Below are 15,335 nucleotides of genomic sequence, written 5' to 3' on the forward strand. Positions count from 1 at the left end.
TCACGCTAACCGCGACGGTAGCGTCATGCGCGTAGCAAATCCTTCTCAGGCGAAGTTCGGAATTTGTACGCACAATTATGCAAATATATCGGTATTCTCGGTCCAGACTCGCCTACGTGTTAGGCAACGAACTTGCCTAAACCTCCGCGAAAGCTTTGCATTTCCGCGAAAGGGACTATTGTTATAACGACCGATTCGATTTCGAGCAAGCTTGACAAATCGAGCATTTGCCGTTTTAAAAGCGAATAAGTAATCATTTGCATTTAAACTTTTTCGGAAGATTGGAGACGCAATTAGATAAAAGAAACAAAACAGTTTCTTGATGAAGATTTTAAAGTCAGTAAGAGAGAAGATAATTAATACAATAAATAATTAATTTTTTTAACATTAACATTTTAACATTTTATTCTTTAATAAAGTTTGTGTCATTTGATATAATATTGAAGTTAAGGGATTGTTTCAAGTCTTAAGAAAAAAAAAGTAGTCTAAATCTAAAAGGCTTTTACATAATAAATTAAAAACTGAGTAACGTTTTATACGTGTTTTTATTTATCATTTTGACAAAAAATATTTAAGTATAATTTTTTCATTATATATATATATATATACTATTAGGTGTTGGAATTAATTCGTAGCGTTTTACAAGTGATGGGAAGTACTTTCATTAATGTATTTTTTAATGCTCATGTGAAATAAATAACATTCTTTCATTAAAAACGCTACGAATTAATTCCAACACCTAATATATATTTACTTAAAAAAAAAAATAAAAACAAAAAAACAAAAATTTAAGACAAATAAATTTTAGCAATAAAATAAATATAAATTTTATGCTTTAAATTTATAATCTTGACAAATTGTTACCTTGACAAATCTATACTTAGTAAACTATATATAGTTAAGTAAATATTATGCATGAAATCTCTGGAAATTACATGATGTGAGAAAAATAAATAAAAATTTAGCGGAATAAAATTTTGCAAAATTATAAATTTTAGCGTAGAATAGAATAATTTGAACAAGGATTTATATATATAGAATATTATTGAATTATTAACGTCAACATACTTTAGATGTATAATATTTATTTTTCAAATATATTCTATTACGATATATGTTCCCATCAAATAAGCACAAAAAATTTTACAAATAAAATACAGCTGCTGCTTTATTTTAAAAGGAAATTATATTTCCATATTACGTAAAATATTGTGAAATCAACCATTATCGATTAAAAAAATCGATTAAAAAAACAATTATATTTCTCTAATATAGTCAGAGAGTTGTTTGCAGCATGACGCAAAGCTACGAACTTAACGGTTTCACTCGGGCTTCCTGTTCACAGTAAATATTTAATGGCGAAACCAATGGGATTTGCTGATCAATGTAAACCCTCTTCCGCTCGCCCAGCTTCTGAAGCAAGAGCCACGTGGCATCTTTTGCTCCTTTTGCTATTCCGCGGGGGTAGTGGAGGGCGAGTTTAGGAAAGCGAGTTCACCTACCAATTTATTTTCGTTCAAATGGAAAGAACCTTGCCAAGGGTCGCCGACAGTTTTTCGAGGTTGAAAACGAGAGACGGAGGTTTATAGTTCGCGAAGGAAACCGTTACCGTCTTGGCTTCTTTTGATATTTTATATTAACCCACTTATCTTCCATTCAAATTTATTGCTATTTTGATGGAAATATCTTTGATATTACTTTAATTCGATAATCGGTAAAGTTAGGTTTTATAATATTAAATTTCAAAAGACTTTATAAAGTTTTGTAGTTAAGGAGCGGAAATAGATTGCTGAAATATAATTTGCAAGATAAACATTGATGATAAAATTAAACATGATTATTTCTATACAATAATAGAAAGATAAGATATGCTTCTGAGTTAGTTTTTAAAATAATTCAAAATAGGGAAGAGTTTATGGAAGAATTATCTTTAATTACCTATTCGTATGATATGATTAATATAATAATATCTAGAATTTTTTCAATATAATTCTTTTTTTAGTCAGATTTTAAAATGATATAATTAGAAATTACAATATCTATTTTAACTAATAAGAATCGACATCATTTATAACAATATAAATATAAATATTATTTCATATTAAATATGAATTTCTTTATGGTTCGTGTGCAAGTGGATTGCGGAAAACGTTCTCGGACGTGCATTGTTGGCGAAGTTTCTATAAAATCACTCGGTCGAAATGCGTTCGATGCGGTGATCAAAAATGCCGAGACGATCAAGGATATATATTTTCTGAGGGGACTTAGGCGTTATATCTTTCGTCTGGACCACACGTGCTGAAAGAATATATTGAGCGCCGCCGTCGCAGTCGCGGCTCGTAACTGCAGTCGCCTCTTGACTCTGCATCCGTGCTGCATCTCTGCGCAGACACTGATCCGAACAAATGGCACGCGCGTGCATGCGTTGAGGAATACCGAGCGAGGAATTCTCTGCGAAGATGCACGTGAACAACGTCCAGAACGAGACCCGGGTACCGACACGTTTTTATTCCTTTTCGGGCATGCCGTTTCATTAGAGGCGAATCGTGCAACATGTTTTCATTTTGCACGAGTCGGTCGAGTTTCTGTTTTATTTCAATTGTTTTAATTTCTTTGTTTACTACGTCTATTTCAGTTGCTCTATTTAATGGAAATACCACGAATAAAATTTAAGAATTTTTAACTCTTAAGTTTTAGATATGTATTATTTATTTGTGGCAGGAGAAAATTATTATTTTTAATACTATAATTTTAAATATCAATGTTATCTAACAACTCGTAAACGTTGAGATAGTGAGCATAATTACACTCTTTTGCTTAAATAATGAACAAGGTGTAATTTAGACTTGTAAATTTGAAACTTGAATGGTGAAGCGTACATAATACATTTAAAATTACAAATAATGTGCTACCTTATATTTTCAAACAAAAATAAACTTGTTACATATAATCACAAGGTTATGTCCCGAGTTTTCCTTTTACTTAAATTGGCTGTGCTTCTCTTCTTTTATTTTTTTATAATTTTAAAATCTTTAATGAGCAAAAATAAAAATTATATAAGTTTAATAAACATAAAACTATTTTAAAATTTATAAATTAATTTCTTTTTCGATATGTTTTTTTTTGTTTGCAATCAGACATTTATAATTTTAATTTTCTTGAACAAACTTTTATTTCATTTGACCTAATAATCTTTTACATTCTTTTTAAATAAATAATAAATACGTAGTATAATATATTTTGATTGATAGTACATTTTAATGTACATGTAATATAATTTGTAAATTCTTCATTCATTGGAATACATCAAGAATTTAATATAATTTGGAAGTTATATAATAAATACAACAAAGTCATACTTTTCTGTTACAAAAATCATTATAGAAAAATTAATATTTCTTTGTAAATTGCATAGTAATTCAGTTTACAGATATATATACATTTGTAATACTGCGTATTATAAATTGTATACTATAATGTTTATCGCGTGATTAGTTAATTTATTAGTCAAATAGAGTGACAGCTTAGTATTAATCATTAATTTCCTGCCGACTAAATCCATAATCGGTAAACTACTATAAAACGACACAGTTTAATAGTTAATCCGAATACGCTTCTGTTAATCTACCGGAAATCGTAGCGATCATTTGCGATAAGTGAGAAAATTTTATTGATAATCTCTCTAATCAAGTATGAAAAAAATATATTAATTTAAAAAAGTATTAAGTTAGCATTTGAAAAATTTGATAAAATAATTAGTTGTAGCAATTTATATATTAAGTCTCATTATTTAGATATTTGGTGACTAAAAAATGGCTATATGATTTTACTTAAAAGGATAAAATTTTATACAGTTATATTAAAACCTTTTAATTTAATTAATTTAATTAAAATGATATATAATGAATTTTATATCTAATAAACATATACCCGGGAAAGTTATTTGAATAATTTATTCTGTATGCTCAATATATTTTAAATTACTTCTTTATTCGTTTAATTGGAAAATTTTTGAAATCTCTATATTAATATTTCGCTTTAATTTCTGTTTTCCATATTAAAGTAATAACAGTGAAGAGCAACAACACTAAATATTTACTTAATATAATATGTCGTAATGTACAACTTATTGTCACACTCTCAAATATATCATATATGTATAATGTTTTGATAGATCGTTGACATATCTATAGATTTATCGTTAGAATTTATTAGCATTGAAAATAGTTTAAAATAATATATAATTTCAAGTTTAGTCTTGGGAATACTTAATTTGTCCAATTTATCTAATTTATTAATATACCTGTGACATGTTGTGTCAGTAGCAATCACTATTGAAGGCTGCAGAACAAAAATTCCTCCATCTTCACACTTCATCCCGGTCTTGTAATAAATCGTAATCTCACTCTCTTCGTTGGTCGAGTTCGGAAAGGCAGAAGTGGTAGATATAGAAATACCATCTCCAGGCAAGTGATAATCCTCTTGCGGGCACCAAATCTTTGGTCTGGCATACTCTGATATCCTCTTAATCATCCTTCTTTTCACTTTATTCGTTCCACTGTCTTACGTTTTTTTCTTTCCCACGTTTTCTTTTTCAGGCTTTTACAAATGTTTCGAATTAAAAATTAAAATTTCGATTGCATCGATTTGTGTTTAAAATTGTATTGGTGATCGATAGCTCACCTATGATTTGTCACATCCGAGTAACCGATATAGACTGGCCACGATTGAATGCTCATCTTTTATATAGACTCGCCAACTAAACACATTGCTTGGTAAGTAAATGACACAATTACATTAGCGAGAGGGCCTGCCGGCAGTGGTGTAATAATTTCGTTACGCCAAGTTGAGCAGACAAATAAGCGATACCCTCCCTTTGTCATTATCGGGTCTCGACCCACCTTGTGAAACGAGTTTGAAAAGAGTGACAGGATACACGGCGGAAAAACAGAAGAAGTGTAGAAAGAGGAAGCTTCCAGGAAACGCGCGTTATCCAAGCTTTTGTAATACACTAAGCCCGATTCACGACACTGTGCAAAGGGAAATTCTCGATTCAAGGAAAAATCCCCTCCCGTGTTGTACCCTGATAAAGCGAACTGCGATCATTGCCAGTGAAAGGAAAATCGCGAGGAAGCTCTACTTCTTCTAGTTCTCGGCGTTTACTACGCGTGATACGCGCTATTAGTAAGTAAAATTTCCTGAAGGCTTTTCTTATCCGTTGCGCGTGAGATAATAAATAAATAGTTGCAAATGTGTGATTAGCTTTTTAATAGTCATGGAATTTTAATGCTTAATTTTTGAAGCTTTATTTGAAACCTTGAGAAATATTTTTCATAAATAGAACATTTTATAATTTTTATAACTTTTATTATTGCTTTATATACTGCATGAATAATAATAAATTACACAGGCACAAAAAATTTAATGTTTAATCTGAATATCTGATTATGGTATTCTTATGTATTCTGACCTTCTGAAATCAAATTCGATGTCCAAATTGCTCTATTCTACAATTTTTTTTATTGAAAATAGTTTGATTTTTCAATACATTTTGGAAATATTTATGGCCTAGTTTCTAATATGCAAGCTGAAATAAAAGACAGAAAGTAAATTCAACGTAATATACAAACTTATAAAAATAATATGCAAGCTGGTAGATTAAAAATATCGAAAAATTGAGCTATTTTTCGTCGATAAAAAATTATATAGAAATTATATAGAACATTTTAAATATCAGATTCGATTTTAGAGTGTCAAAATATATAAGAATGCTATAGTCATTTCAGGTTTTTTATTGTAAAAAAATAGAAATTATCTTTTCCTATAAAAAATTTTTATATATAAAAATAGTAATATGTATTACATGTATAGTATTTACATAAATTTTGGATAATTCTTTGGATTTTTTTTTTACGTGAGCACATCATTGAAGAAAGTCAAATTCGCATGACAAGTTTATTTGCTTTACTTTTCTTATTTGCTATCCTTATCCAGCTTCAAGATAAGCCTTCTTCGAGTATACTTTTCATACTACGACTTCGTAAACTGTTTCCTCCGAGAATCCATCGCGGCTGCATTATCGGTGGCGTTATTCTCCCTCGGCACGAATGCGCGGCTTTGGCTTTTTTTTTCCATGTTGAATTCAAAGGAAGACGCCTAACAGAAGCAGAAATATGAACACGCACCTCAGTTTCGATGTTATACACGTGGGAATTGCAAATTCTAGCGGGCGGAATAGACGAGACGCATTTCTCGTCTGCAAGAGCGTGGCCGAACGCATCAAAGTAACCAATTGAAATGCTCGCTGCGTTTCCTCACGATCCTTACGACGCTTCTCTCATGCTACACGCAAAGATATAGTAGTCGGAGCGAGCATAAAGTATGCGACGATATATACCGCGAGGTGGGTGCGAATTTATGTCCTTATTTCAGCAATGCTACCACTCGTCTCGAACCACTGCGAGTGGTTCTACCAGTGAAAATGCTGGCCAGAATTCATCATTAAACGCCGGATACTAGTAGAAACTTTATGGCATACCATATATAAACGCAACTGCTACATTGATTATAGCAATATTGAGGTGCAATTCTGTTTTCATGTTTAAATTTTCGATTTATCTATAAATTCGTAAATGTGTGAATAGACTAAAAAAGCAACAGAATTATTAGTAAACAATTTATTTCATTGATTTTTGTCTATATTTATGTGAAACTTATATTGCAAACATATATAAATTACGTTTATGAATTATATTAATTAATATTTGATTACCTATATATTTTCGATTCAAAATTAAAAAATAAGAATTACGAGATGGTTTACTGTGTTTCGTGAATTACTTATTGTAGATATATAAATTAGTTTTGTTATATGAGAACAATTTAATTTATATAATAGAAAGGAAATCAATAAAAGAAAAGGAAATAATCACACAAGGTAGTGATATTCGAAGCTATTCTGTTTTAATGAAACCAAACGATTTGTCATCGTCAATTTTCATTTAAATCTCTGACCACACTCGTAATTTACAACTGCAGCTGTGAAATATCACAGATAGGTGCCACAAATAAATAAATCACTGGTGAACCGCGGATGAATTGAAAACTGTGACATGTGGTAGTACCGCAGATTATGGATATCCATATTGCTAGCATCAACAAGAGTATTAAAAAAAATTTTTATAATATTTTAACTATGTACGTATATGGGATTGCACTCAAATTTTTTAGCTAATATTCAATAATTAATAAAAAATAAAAAAATAAAAAAATGCGAAATACATGTTCAATAAAATAATTTATGAAGAAAAGATGAAAGTATAAAAAAATAATAATAAATTGATAAAGTTGTACACCTGAAAAACTCTAGAAAATATACAAAGGCATTGATGTTGTTATATAATAGTAAAATGTAAAATGTATATTGTATTTAAGTTATAATAAAAAAATCGTTTACTTCCTCGAACTGTGATGCAGAATAAAATAGATAATAGACCGAGTGATTTTGTAAAAATTATATAATTCGTTTCACATTTATTTCTAAATTTTCGCAGCATTTTATAATTTGCAAAGATAAAATCAACTCTTTCTTGGACGTTTGGTCGCCTCGAATGTAAAGTAAGCGTAGAACACACAGGGATGCACGAGCTATGCCAGCACGTACAAGTTAACTCCTGCGAACCCAGGCCGACCGACCTGGGTACGTATCTAATTATGTGTATCCCTTCGCGTAAATATGCGAGTGTTTGCGTAGACAAACGTGGTACTCGAGTTAACGCGACGCGAAGCGGGCAGGGTGTGTTGGAAATTCATGAGCTTTCAAGAGAACCTGGGGATAGGAAACAGTGAGAACGCGTACACGGGAGAAGAGAGGATATAGAGAGAAGTCAGAACGAATGGAAGGAGAGAGAATGAGGGTATAAAGTCTTCTAGAGTTCTAGAGGAAACATCGCGTGAAGAAATGCAAGATACATATGCGTATTAGATTTTCTATCCTAAATATATCTTCTGTATAATAGTGGTGTATATTGTCTTAGACTAATTAAGTTAAGGAAACGCGAGTACAAAAGAAAGAGAAAAAGTGAGAGACAGAATCCAAATAAAGAAATGGTTTGGGAAGGAAAGACAGAGAAGCAAATAATTGAAACAAATGTCTATTTTGCATTAAAGATTTTGAATTTTTTTACCATTTTTTAGATTATTGAATTTCTATGTATCTGAAGAAAAGAGTAAGGATATTACAAGATCATAGTAAGAAGTTATTGTAGTTTTCGAAATATGAGAATTACAGACGGTTTTGAAAACTATTGTTCTGCTCTCGATTATAATGTACTTCTACAATGTATAGAATTGTTCTTAAAAATTAATTCGCGGCACTTCAGGGACGTGATGAAAAATTCAGGAGAGCTGAGCTGTTACGATTGAACAAAATCTCTCTGACGGTTCTGAAAGTCAACCTCTGTATAAGATTACATATAGATTATTTTCACTTATACGCCATGTGCTGCTATTAATTGTTACATAATACAATTAAATTTATATAACTAATTACAACTAATTTAATATTGACAATACATAATTCTTTAAATTTAATATTAATAAATATTAAATGAGCGTTATTTTTTATTTTATTTTTTGATTACGTATCTTAAGATTTAAAGACGTAACATCTAAGAAAGTGAAAATTGAAAAAAATTTGAAACTAAATGTAAAATAAAAATATAACTTTTTTTGTTTTATTTTATCTTAATGTGTTGTAGAAAAAGTTTGTTATAAATACTTTGATTAAGACTAAAATTTTTTTATATTTAAATAGTGAGTCGCATATGTCTTATATTTTTTAAAATTGACTAACAAATATTTCTTAGTAAGTTATATGTGCTCGATTTCTCAGTTGTCACCGCATTAGATTTTTAAAACGTTTTCTGAAGGCTTATTATGCTGAATATTATCCTTGCTTAAGTAAGTATTTGTGTAGTTATTATTCATCAACTGAGCTACATGCGATTGCCGACGTTAAACACGATTTAGCACTCAAGCCTTGACTGGCTGTAAGCTATATTAGAACGACTAAAGTTTATTTATAAAGCATAATAGATTGACGCAACTAACAAAAGAAAATTCAAAGATTCTTTTTTCTGCAAATCAAAGATCCTTGTTTCTAAACTTTGGATAAATAAACATATTCAGAGTTACAAACTGAAAGTTTTATATATTAAAAATAAAATAAAAAAATTTTTACAATTTATTATAGTCACTGATTTTATAAATTACAGACATTTAAATTTATTATTAATAAAAAAAGAATTTTTTTCTTAAAACAAATTACAATTTATTTTTAGTAGTGGTTTACATTTCACACTGGGAAAAGAGTCTCGTATTAATTAGAATTCTGGTTGAAAATTGACAAATAAAAATTTTCTGATTGAATTCTAATTGGAATAATTAGAATCTTTGTTCATTTATTTTCAATTAGAAATTTTTTTTAGTGCGTATATTACAACATTTTTTACAAAATATCAAAACGTATTAAAAGCATACTTAGTAGAGTGATTGTAATTATGACGATTATAATTATGATCTAAATTTTACTATGATTTAATAGGACGCTCGATGTAAATATGTAATACCATAGTACAATTCGGTTTTAATCGAGGTTGTACATCATATTCGTTTTCAAATATTACTATTAATTAGAGTAGAGGGCTGAGTCGAATTATCTCCATTACGATGGTGGATTTCTCAGGGAGTTAATTACCACGAAGTTACATCTCCCGCTTCCGACATTCTCTTATGTCCAATTATATCAAGACATCACGATTCCGCCCGACAGACGCTGCAGTAATACTGCTCGCTACGATGATTTTTGTAAAGGTTTGTGAAGGTCTTTTATAACCAATAGAAATATTTTGATTAGTTGTGAAAAGGTATTATGATTTTTATTTCGCGTTTCAAGCATGTATTTTAATATTGCATACGTATTTAAATATAAAAAGTGAAAGAAAAAAAACAAAAATTAATTAAAAATATATATAATAACTCTAAATAGTCTAAATTATCTTGTATCACAATAGAGGTAAGAAGAAAGGTTCAATAATATATAACTGACTACTTAAAGCAAGGTCGATCCAATAATTAGAACGCTAAACTTTTTGAGGTATTTCTTTTATTTAGTGATATATATATATATTGTATAACTTCTATAAAATTTTTAGAGATTCATAGCAGAGCTATTACATGTTATCCTGCACGATTGGCGTAGGAAATTCATTCGTGGTCGCGAGTGATGAATACTTCGCAGCAGAAGGTCAAGTACCGGCGGCTTAACACGAATCAATGTAGCAGTATCATAAATATCAATCCCTTTACGTACGCGGTGTGGCTGCGAAATGTAAAAGGTGGGTGGTTGGGTCTATTGCACACCGCTACCGGTCCATGGGGTACACTTCTCAATCCCCGCTATCGTCCCTCGGAGCTTCTATCGGTATAGACCAACGACGGGAAGTCTTTATGGCGGTCATGCGATCGCCACATTTTACGAGTATATGACCTTTACTAGCCACCACGTAACTATGTAAGTACGCATTTCTGATTATCATTACCTTGTATATATTACAATACGCTACACTAATGGTAGTGTAAATGCACTTACGCAATATAAATCTACTTTGCTGATCATATTCTTCGGACTGTTTTTTTTTAACTTTATGCTGCTATTATAGGATATTAAAATGATATACTAAGATGATATCTTTAACTAATTTTAATTTAAATTTATAATGTCATAAAGATATTTTCAAGATTGATGGTTAGAATGTGATTAAATCTTCAAATTAATTTTATCTGTTAATTGCTAAATCCATAAAATATATTTTTTAACACAAATAAAAAATAGAATAAAAACTAGGCAATTAAGAGCATTAATACGTGATAATTGGTGCGAATATCATAAATACATATATTTCGATCGTATCTACTGATTTATTACATAAAATACCAAACTGAATGTTTCGGCTGTATTCAAGTCATCTTCAGCAATCCTATAAGAATTTCTGCGCGATGAATGCACGTATATACATTGTATATAACCGATATCGTATATTACACACGTCACAATAAAAATGTATGAACAGGAAGTCGTAGAATATGGGAAAAAATATGAGAAATGTTAAAATGTTGTAGTAAACATTCCTGTATACGAATGCGTTCAGTTGATTCACTGTAAGATATAGTAATACGACTAACAGCATCAGCATAAACTTGAACGTGACTATTTTCAAATACAGAACACACAAGCTGAAGGAGAAAGATGGGAGAGAGTGCAAGACGGACGAAAATCTTTATTTATTACTTATATATTCATTTGGTGCACGCGAAATATTTGTACGAATGTAAACAATACAGAAAGAGTTTGTATTTTCTTCATGTTATCGTCAGTAGAGTGTGTTTGGCATGTTTGTTATAGCGAACGTGAATTTAAGTTAAAATTTCGTAAAAAGTTCGAATAGTTTTCTGAATAAATTTTGATTTAATTTTTTTCAAGGAGAATTTGATATGTATGTTAGTTTAATATAAATTATCAGATTTTTTGTGATAAATAGCGTATCTAAAAAATTCTAAATCTAGATATTTAGCTAACATTTTTATAACAACAATTTCTATTTAAATTAATATAAAAACAAAATAATATATCATCGAGAGAGACATTATCTAATAAATAATGAAGAATAATAAAATAATAAAATAATAAAATAATAGATTCTTAAATAAGGATATTAGATAAGATAAGGATATTATCATATGACTTAAATCAAAATGTATCGTCAAATATTTTTGCTCAGCCACGCGTAATCCTTGAGCTTTATATGGTAGAAATAGAAAATCACGACACGAAGGGACAGTAAGAAAACACTATGGAAGCCGCCAGTTGAAATCACAACCAAGCGTGAAAAAGCCCGTTGCTAAATCGTTTACTGTGTTTACGGCGGAAAATCCACGGGTGGTTAAAAGATTGAGGCCAAACAATCTCGTTGGTACTTAATAGGTGAAATTACATTTTCTTGTGCGGTCTACAAGATCTAACAATGATTTCTTTCTCCGTCTCTCCCTTTCTTTCTACAAACCCTGAGGCGACTGTTCGCTTACAATTTTGATCAAGAAAATTAAGGCTTAAGAGGATCCTAAAATCGTCTGTTTTATCAACTAATCACATATAATTTTTGTAACACATTTCCATATATATTTCTTTGACAGATTTGATAATCCTTTTCTAGATTTAAAGTATAGATAAGAAAAGAATGATAAGAAACATGTTAGAAAGAAAATATTAGTACATGTCTGTAAGGTAGAATTTACATCGAGAATGGAAAAAAAAAATTGTTTAAATTAAGATTTTTTTTATCATTTCTAGTTCTGTTTATAATTGCATTTCAGGATTGAAACAGATTTTGATCCGTGGTTTTGCAGAATTGAATATGTATATAAATTCATATCGAAATATTTAAGAACTAAGATTTCCTTTGACCGAAAATAGGATTATTTCTCTTAATTGATATTGATGTTTGAAATAATTATTGTGTCCACAGATTACTATTATAGGCAATTTCATTTGCAGGGCAATCATGAACTAAAATAGTAATCTCAAAAAAATTAAATTGATTATTTTATATTGATAATTAAAATTTAATAAATTTAGTTCTTTATAGCATTTATAATACTACTATAGCATCTTAAAATGCTGTAAAGAATTATTAAATTATAATTAAAATTAATAAAAATTAATTATTTTAATGGATTTAAATCATAGTTTATATTGATAATATTATAAAAAAAGAGAATTTAATTATATAATTTTTTTCATTGTTTAAATATTGTAATTAGAATTATATTTAAAGAGGGTGTCTATTAATAACACATTTTTAATATAAATTAAGCATGTCAATTGACATATGTTTTAATGTATGATAATTATGTGACGTAAATTAGATTATATATGTTGATTGTATGATAAATATAACTAGTTAATTATTAATAACTAAATCATTCATTTTTGAAACGATATTATTTGCGAACTGATATTTCGATATTTTCCCACCTAAATCTCCTCAGTAAGATTTTGGATTTTTGCAACGATTCAACCGGAAACTCTTCATGTCAGAGAGAAGAATCTTGCGCGAAGTGAATTCGTTAAATTTGCAATAATTCTACACGTGTGTATCTTAAATATTTTAAAATAAGTCTTTAAAAGCTTTAAACTCGATTCTCTGATAGTTTTCGGGAACGTGCACCGATTAAACCGTAACTGCATGCCGTGCGCGCACAAGTTGTTGCAACATTAATACATCACGTGCACTTTAATCCATTATCCCGCTTTCCATTACAATCTCCTTGATCTCGCTCTCGTTCGTTACCTGGATCCTTAAGAGTAATCTTCCCCTATCTTGGAAGTCTTCCCCTATCGATGACTCATCGACATGGATCATTTTCCGTATAGTTAACGTTTAAGTAATTATCCATAGTGCAATGAATTATGCCCTTGAGATGGATTTCTACTTTACATAATAAATTATTGTAATTTAAATTTAACTTATACCATTGCATTTAAATTTTTTTTCATAAAATAAATTTTAATGTATACTGTTTTAAACATATTCACAATTTAAATACATCTTAATAAGACGTATAGATTAAGGATTAATTTTTATTATTAAAAATTTTAAAACAAACAAAAAGATTTTAATTATGTTTTGTTAATGTTAAGAAAAGTGAAAGAATAAATATTAATAATTATTAGGGAATTATATAAGAAAATAAAAACTGAAACTTAAGAATAAGATCTAGAACATTGCTAAATAAAAAACATAGATATATATTAGCAATATTTGACATTTAGAAAATATATTATTTATTTAAAAACTTTATGTAATTTTAGAATACATATATATTATATATATAATCATTAAGTTATACATAATCATTAGTACACTGAGAAAAAAATGTTGTTGATTCAATTAAAGTCTATATTACGGGCTGTCACTACATACTAACTACTACTAACACTACTACTAACATAAGTAATTAATTCATGTATATTTTTATTGACATAGAGGCAAATTATTATTTCAATAATCAAGGCCTTTATGTCAATAAAAATATACATGAATTAATCATGTATATTTTATGTGACAGCCCGTAATGTAGAATTTAATTGAATCAAGAGCATTTTTTTTCAGTGTATAATTGGAGTATTAAATTTAAATAAGGTATTATTGATATAATATATTATTGATTTTAAAATACTATCGATATAATAATAATAATTTTCTTCTGAAACATACACAGACCGTATTTCTACCATGTAGGCAAAAGCTATGAGAAACCTGAGGCAATTTAACGCGCAAGAAAGTTTGTTCTGTAATTTCATGCTCGCAAGTTTGCGAACTCGAAATGTTAAGTCGTAAGATCTATCAAATTAATCATCTCTGCTGTTCCTCCGATAGTATTAATTATTAGCTAAATTTATACTGCTAACATCAACGGGAATAACAGGAGAGAACAAATATTAATTTATGCTATTAGACAAGCACGATTTCGTCATTTTATTTGTATATTGCAGAGTATTTGATTAAAACAACTTGACTACATTTATACTGATGTATATAACATTCTTGAAAAAACATTTATGATATTGATATTTTTATAATCAATAAGGAAAGAAGCTCGTTTATTATTGAATTATACATCAATCAATATATATTTATTTAATTGCAGTCTCCTTAATGATTTTAGATTTCTTAATTTATAACATTCAAAATAAGAATTCTTTATTTGTTGTCTTTGTAATAATGTCTTTGTTGCTTATCGAAAACATCAAAAATTACTTTAACATTGATATACCAACATCTAATTTATATTTTTATTTAGATTTAGATTTAAAAGTCTAAGTGTAGCATTAAACAACTTTTATGTTATACAATACTAAGATTAATATTATAGAATTTTTTATATAATTTTAAAATTATTCACATGTTATTCCATGTAAAGAGTCATTTTCAAAAATTATTGAGCAAGTTTTGTCATAGGTTGTACATGAACATCAAGAACCATTGATAAGCAATAATAACGATTTTTTAAATAATTTTTTATTGTTAAGGACGTTGATCTTCAACTTCGATTTGATTGTATATAGTGTGAAGCTTTTCACTATAAATACTTGAAAGAGTGAAATGGGAAGAATGCTGTAGGTCACAGGTGGTCGCTTTTGTAATGATTGTTTCGGTGATGAATTAAAACATATAAATAAAGCTAGTACGCACGCGCATGCACGCTCTCTCTCT

At 29.0% G+C, this 15,335-nt stretch overlaps 1 pseudogene; it reads right to left on the minus strand.

Moving 5' to 3' along the window:
* Positions 1-2,126: 2,126 nt before the first annotated feature.
* LOC147910266 (uncharacterized) overlaps positions 2,127-15,335 on the minus strand; it is a 48,101-nt pseudogene continuing 34,892 nt past the window's right edge.

Source organism: Acromyrmex echinatior, chromosome 3, assembly GCF_024713525.1.
Source record: "Acromyrmex echinatior isolate Ae372 chromosome 3, ASM2471352v2, whole genome shotgun sequence".
In the NCBI taxonomy this organism is placed as follows: Eukaryota; Metazoa; Arthropoda; class Insecta; order Hymenoptera; family Formicidae; genus Acromyrmex; species Acromyrmex echinatior.